Source organism: Pyxicephalus adspersus, chromosome 3, assembly GCF_032062135.1.
Source record: "Pyxicephalus adspersus chromosome 3, UCB_Pads_2.0, whole genome shotgun sequence".
NCBI lineage: Eukaryota > Metazoa > Chordata > Amphibia > Anura > Pyxicephalidae > Pyxicephalus > Pyxicephalus adspersus.
Window position 1 is genome coordinate 6,593,452 of NC_092860.1, and position 7,674 is coordinate 6,601,125.

At 40.2% G+C, this 7,674-nt stretch overlaps 1 long non-coding RNA gene across 1 annotated transcript; it reads right to left on the bottom strand.

Moving 5' to 3' along the window:
- Nucleotides 1-4,552: 4,552 nt before the first annotated feature.
- On the bottom strand, nucleotides 4,553-6,685 carry LOC140327643 (uncharacterized). The gene is made up of 2 exons (XR_011920056.1): nucleotides 6,045-6,685; nucleotides 4,553-5,219 (listed from the first exon to the last, which is right to left on the bottom strand). It is a non-coding gene; the product is annotated as an uncharacterized lncRNA (long non-coding RNA).
- Nucleotides 6,686-7,674: the final 989 nt, after the last annotated feature.

Below are 7,674 nucleotides of genomic sequence, written 5' to 3' on the forward strand. Positions count from 1 at the left end.
CACCTATCCATGAAATTCACAGAACTAAGGACTATTATATAAATGTGGGGTTATTTTCTAATACAATATTAAGGTCCTGTTTTGTGACCAAATAGAAAATCTGCATTTTCTAACCAAGGGAATTTGGAGTTTCAAAACTTGATGCTTGTCAAGAATTATGTCCGATCAAAAAAACTACTAAAAAGGTCTGTCCATTTTAAATGACCCGATTTGTTTTAATTTCGACCAGGAGCCGCCCAATAATTACAGTAACACTCCTGGCTTGTAGTTCCAGTAACATAACACGCAAGTGTTTCCTGTGTTAGTTTTGCACACCTAAGCCAACGCAAGTTGAAGGGTTTGGTCACCTTTTCTTCGTCCTGGTAATAGGATGTTTCCACTGACCGCTGTATATTGACTCTTGTTCCACACCTGCTTCTTTAAACTTTTGAAGGAATTCAAGGAGTCGCATCAGTTCCAAGTACAAATAAGCTCTCCATACTGGCGTGGGGGGACGTACAAGTCAGCGTTTTGACTCATTGTTTGAACTGCTTATGGGTTTTCCTTCAAGACTACGTTCAGTGTTCTGTCCCTGGATTCTTTCCAGCTCAACGTGTTAACTCTGCATCATTTCCAAGCTGTTGGGTGGGTGATGTTCACACAGAAATGTTTTCCAGTTGGGGGTCTTTAGGCAGCATTTTGATTTTTTTCTTTGTTTTGTCTAGTTTTTTACCAAGCAGGATTATGACTTGCTACATTACAAGTATTTTCCTGGGTGGCTCCAAAATCCTTCTGGATTCATTAACGTTATACTCAAACTAAAGTGACATATGAAATTAAATGAAAGTGTTGTAATTACAAGGCCAATTCTTTAACGTACACTCTAGTTTAAGAAATGTAAGTGGTAATAGGTTCTGCTACATCATTTTATGACAGCAGCTGTCATCACGTTTAGAAGTCAGTCTTACCAGTAGTGTTTGGGTAGTTGTTATGGTATAGCACTACTGTACAGCCCGCGGTACATAGACTTTACAGAGACTCTGTCACTTTGTTCTAATTGCCCTCACAACTAATGTATACTTACTTGTGAAGTGCTAAACCACTGTCAATAGTTGGATATTGGTTAGCATGTGACTTGCTTCATGAAGAGGTGCTCAAGCCCAGCAGCCAAGTACCAGGTCTGCATATGGGCAGCACTGTGGCCTATCGGCTAAATGGATAAATCACTCCCAATGGGGTTCAAATCTTGGCCAGAACAATATAGGACTGATTTATTAAAGCTCTCCAATGCTGGAGAGGATATGTTTTCATCAATGAATATATATGAATAGATTTCTTCAAGGTAATTTGCTATTTGCTAGCAAATGTTTTGAATCCTGGACCAGATCCATTCCAAGTATACTGGATCACCCAGCTTCATTGGTAAAAATGTATCCTCTCCAGCCTTGGAGAACTTTAATAAATCAGGCCCTATCTGTATGTTTTCTATTGTGAATTTCCTATAGGCTTCCACATCCCCAAAAAATTACTGGTAGGATATTTGGCTTCTCCCCAAAAATTGGTTCGAATGAGACATACGACTATGTTGGGTGAAATGGAATCCCCTCCAAAGGAAAATTATTGCTATGAACTATGGACGTTAATGTAATATTTCATTGTTTATAAATACATGGTATTATGGGAGTGTGCAAAGGCAAGTATAATAAAGTGCTTTTGGCGGTGGGTTTTTAAAGGATTTTGTCTGCAGCAGCTTACAGTGACCCAGCTAAACCCAAATGGCAAGTCATTCCGATCTTTAAATGCTCATTCACTTTCTAGTATTTTCTACTCCCTCCTATACACGCTTATTGGTTCATGATAATAATGGCTAATACCTGGCCAACAGGAAAGCATGGGAGGAAAGAGGGAGTGGGTATGCTCCAATATAACCAGGAAGAGTCAAAGCGTTGCTTAATCAGAATAATGGCCACCCAAATTTATCTGCACTTTTTTCATTTAATATATGCAAATTTGTATTACTGCAAACATAGAATTTCAGCAATCTCTTGTTAGATCCCAGTGCTTTCACATTGGAGTGTGTGTGAGGGGTATGTGTTATCATAGGTGCATTGGATACGCTAGGCATGGTGAATAACTTTTGGTAGTTGAGGAGAGGAATCAAGCACGTTAAGGTAAAGTGGAACTATCAGTAAAAAAAATAACACTTACCTTTATTCTGTAGGTTGGAAAGCCATCAATTTCTCCAGAATCTTAGTCCAGTTGGTCCCACACCGACACCTCCATCTTCATTCCGACTTGGATTGGACACATCCATGTTCTTCCTCTTCTTCCATGTTGTTCTTCCAATATTAACAGGTGTGAAATGAGGTGACATGCTTTCAGAAGCAGCCCGCAGTCTGCTGGGATAGGTGATGTATGTATCTTAGGAGGCTACAGGTTTCCCATTAGCTCCTTACCTCCCTGTCAAATGTAAAAAAATAGTGTTTAAAAAAAAACAAGCTAGCCCCCCTTTTATACAAAGTCAAAAATATGGTGATAGGTCCAGATGGCAATAGAGGAATAGACCTCTGAAGTGGAAAGGTTGCTTCTTAGTATGTATAGTATGTTACGTGAGTGTTGACCTCCAAGGACAGAAAATATATTACTGGCAAGTGGAAATAAAGGGAAATAGAAATCTTATAAAATAAAACAAATGCAGCCACCACTGGTAAAGGGCAATATATTATAATATTATTTTGAGTTTAGACAACCATTAATAAAGCTTATTGTGTTCCTTTGGAACAACAAGTGATTTGTAGGTTTACAAAACATCATAAGCTCAAGAAAACTGTTCACAGTGAGGCATGGCACCAAACATACTGGGGAATAGATGTTGGGTATACATATATTTTAGGGTTGAACCCAATGGTCTTTTGCACTTACGAGGCTTTAAATAAATGGATAATAATAAGTGAGCTACTTATACACTTGGGTGTCAATCAGCAAAACATGCTCACTAATATCCATACAAGGACCAGGTTGTGTCTCTAATCTGGATTATTTAGTTTAGTTGGGGTCCTCTGAGTATAGCCCTGTTTAGGGCTCCATAGCCTCTATGTCATGGGCTGACGCATAGGTGTAACATATACTGTAAGACCACCTCCTGTGAAAAAGGTCATTTTTAATGAAGTATCAATGGATCGTGTTTACCGATCTTGGTATTCTGTGCCTGACCCCTGACTGTGGCAGCCAACTGCGTCTATTAGTGTTTTGTCTTTGGGATGGATCCTTGGTTAAACAGACATGGACGTCCAGCCTAAATATCAACACATAGCGCTATTGCGTCAGCCCCTGTGGACCTCCTGAGTGGCAGCGATTAACCGCACGGCACCTATTGCTGTCAAGTTTATCTACGAAGTGCTAATTTTTAAACATATTTTGATTGCTTTTTTTCTAAAGTAGGTTTTTATCTCGATCTACATCAGCCCTGTAAATAAACTACAACTATTTTAGTTTTGTTTATTTCTAAAATCATTAACACAGCCAGAGGCTCCAACTTTATTGAAAGCGGTTTTTACTTCCTAAAACACCTTGGAAAATGGATTACTTAAGACCAAATGGGTCCATTTTTTATCCTTTATTTAGGAAATAGTAGGAGACAGCAACATTGTTGTGCATTTTTTTTGGCCTTATATGTAACATAAAGGGGCTTTTTGTCACCCCTGCTGTCTTCGTGAATGGGCCCCACATGCCAATGCTTAAGATCCTTTTGTAATTGTTCTTTGGTGTTTGCAAGCATTTTTAAGGCTTTGTACCCATGTTGAATTTCTGTTGCTTGAAATGATTTTTCATGATCATTTCCAATGATAAATGAATAAGTGGGAGCTGTACACACAGCATCGCTCTGTTGGTTGGAGAAGAGAGGGGGAAGAACAAGGGGACGTCATTCCATTGTGCTCCCCTCCATAGAAGTGAACAGGGTCATTCCTAATAGGTCATTCATGGATCGGCCAGGTTGGATCAATAAATAACACCGCTCCTCTTCCGCTGCATCTCTTTGCAGATCTCTACATTGGCTTCCATTTCACCTTAGAATCAAATTCAAGCTCTTGTGCTTTGCCTTCGAATCCCTCCACAGTTATTGTCCCACTTACATTTCTGACCTGAAAAATACTCCCCCTGCCGCTCTCTCCGCTCCTCCAATGACCTACTAATGACTTCCTCACTCATAACCTCATCACACGCACGGATACAAGACTGAGCTGCCCCAACTCTCTGGAATGGTCTGCCTCGTCCTATTCGGCTTGCTCCTACTTTCTGCTCATTGCCTACCCATCTTCTTCTGTCTTTTCAAACCATCACTACTTCCCACTACTACATATCCCCCTCCTATTATGTGTAAATTCCCCCACCTACTAGATTGTAAGCTCTTCGGGGCAGGGACCTCTCCTCCTGTATCACTGTCTGTATTAGTCTGTCATTTGCATCCCCTATTTAATCTACAGCACTGCATAATATGTTGGTGCTATATAAATCCTGTTTATTAATAATAATAATAATAATAATAATAATAATAATAATAACACAGGAGAACTACACTTTTTACTTTTATTTTTTTGCATTGAAACCATTTCTAAAGCTTTATAGACATTCATGAAAGTATTTGATGAATTAATAAAAGTATCAATCTGATAAAAAAGGTATCTAAAAATGTAAAAGTGTTTTAAAGTATTTTAAGAGGATCTCCACTTTTATTTCAGGCCTACTTTTGCATTTCAATGTACAGTTTGTCATATTTATAAAGTAATGATCAGCTACAGATACAGTTTGCCCACTTTTCATTTTAACGCTTCTTGTCCTTTATGATCCATACTCAGTCACCCGGCCCTCCTTTCCAAACACCAGAGGGGTAAGCACTGAGGTTTGCTACTCCTGCCTGCAGCATATCATGTAAGAATTATTCCTTGTCACTGGCAGAATTGCTGGGTGGTATTACTGAGCAGACCAATATCCACAAACCAGCTATTTGCTGGTAATGAGTCACAACGGATTCCCTGGAAAGAGTCGGTGACAGTGAGGCTCTTGTGCTGCTTTCTCTGCGCTGCCGGAGATTACTATTTATAAGATGTGGCAAGCTACCGAAGTGCCCAGCTTGGTGAGCTGCTTAATCAATCTGAGATCTCTGCAGAAGTATCTCAAGCCAAGTTCTTCTTCTTGAGTGTTTCCATATTCCTGTTGGGTCTTTATTTACTCCATGGCACCTATATTAAGACACATTGATTCGGTTTACAGAGTCCAAATTGAACCCCAAACCCCCTTTTCCCATCTATTGTTCTGACATTATTTATTCTATTTCTGTTCTTGTTTCTGTCGCAAGAAACAACTTTGATAGCATCATTCCAGCCTTAGAAAAGCTTTAAAGGTCATTTGAACTTGCTATGCTGTGCTAATTTCTACAGTTTCAATAGATAGCAGCCAGAGCCTTAGTAAAAATTCCCTGCCAGCATGTTGCAGAGAAGGAAGTTTTCCCAAATGTGGAATGAGTAGTCACTCTGCAGAGGTCTGACACGCCCACTTCTGAGTCATATCTATAACTGTGCAATCAGCAAAGATTGTGGTCCCTGCTGATTGGACAGCTCTGATTCAGCGGGGGCATGTCAGATCTCTGCAGAGAGATCTCTACTTCCACACAGAGAGCAATAAACCTTCTTTGCAGCATGCTGACAAGGGTAAAGGCTTTTCAACGAGCTAAGTAAACTTAGCAGACTTTGCACACTTTTTGTTTTGATACCATTGCAACGTATTAGGCTGATTTAACCTGAAAGTTCATTTGGACATTGATAATAATTAAGTAAAATATAGTTTGTAAAGCATTTAAATAACTTTTTAAGGGGGTTTGCTTTAAAAAAAATGTGACCACTGGACTGGGAGATTGACAAGAGCAAGCTGATTCAATTTCTTGTTCACTGTTTGACCATTACAATAATTCTGCGCTGCCTGTTGTTGCGCTTGTCTTCATTCCGCCCTCTGTGGTGCTAGGCAGGTATTAAGATATTCTTTGTATCAGCTGTCTATGATGTACTCACTCTGACCTGTCAGCACCTCTCTAACGAGAAAAGACTCTCTTTGTGTACCGGACATGGAATCTGGGCTACCGCTGGCTCGTTATGTTTCACATTAACATCTACGAACGTTTCAGTCGGTTTCCTCCTAGAGAAGGGAAGCTGTGTTCCTCCGCTGTTCTCCATCTGCAGTGCACCATGGGAGGCTGTTGGTCTATGCAAATGACGGAGCCTCAGAGTGAGTTTGTGGTTTTCCTGCCATCCTGCTCAGCAGATGGGAGCACGAGTGTGACGGCTGCCGCTGGCGCTTACACCAAACCTCAGAAACGTGGAGTGGTGCCAAGGTGGCTGGGAGAAGGGACGCAGTCTGTAAACACACAACCATCCTCTCCCTCTCTACTGGGATTCAACGAGCGCTGATTACAGACGCTGGCTTAAAAGGACAGCCCGAGTCATCGGCCTCCTCCTGAGTCATCTTTACATATGTCATTGTGGCCTCAACCCAAATCTTCTAGTGCCTTGTTAAAATTTGTCATCTCCTATTTGTGGAACCGGTAGATGCAAGCGATGAGCAAATCGAAACTGGATTCCATTACTTGTTCTCTTTAATTCATTTACATGATGTATACTATGTGAAACGCGTTGCTGGCCTCACCGAGGGCCTCCTCCAAATAAATCAGCCTCTGCGCCCACATTAGGTCTTGGCCAACCCAATTAGTGTTGGCGGTGCTGCATGTTCTTTACTATGGTAAATGAGCTCAGCTCCAGATTTGCTACAGATCCTCGAGGTTAAACCACTTTCAGGTTATTTGGATATTTTACTTTCCAACATAAAAACACAACAGCAAATGAGAGTAAATCTCTCCAAAGTTGTCCATGGAACAGGTGTCTTCATTGGAGGTTTTAGTCCCAACTGTTGACAACACATTGGACCTGATTTAAAAAATCTCTCCAAGACTGGAGAAGATAGATTATCATAGGTGAACTTAGTTGATCTAGCAAACCCGAAATGGATCTGATCCAGGATTAAAAACATGACAACTAAAAGCAAATTATGTTTAAAACATCCATTCTAGGTTTGCTGGATCACCCAGGTTCTCCAATAATAGTCTATAATCAGGCCCATAATGTTGGCTTTCCCTTCAGATTTCATGCTAGTGACAATGGTCACCAAGATAAATAAAGGGGATACAAATAACCAATTTACCAAATTTTTGTTTCAGTGCTTCAGCTCTGACTCAGATAAAACAAGTCCAGGATTGTTGAAAGAAGCTTCTGTATCTCCAGGAGGCATTTGCACAAAAACCACAAAAAGCCACCTTAATTTTGCCTTCCTCATTGACTCCAAGGAGTTTTGCCAAAGTATCACAATCTTTTCCCAGCCTACTTAAATCTTGGCTAGATTTGGGCTTTACAAATATGGCAATATTTGAGCTATGTAGATATTTTCAGATGCTTGTTTTAGAAATACACAATAATTTAAATACTGAACTTTGTTATTTTAAATGTTTGGCAGATGCATGAAGTAACATTGACTGGAGCAGCTGTAGAAGTTCAGCCTCTCACTACAGAACAGTAAAAAGCTTTGTCTGAGGCCATGGAGCCGACATTATTCTCAAAAAGCTAACCAGGCCTAGTTTTTACCAATCATATA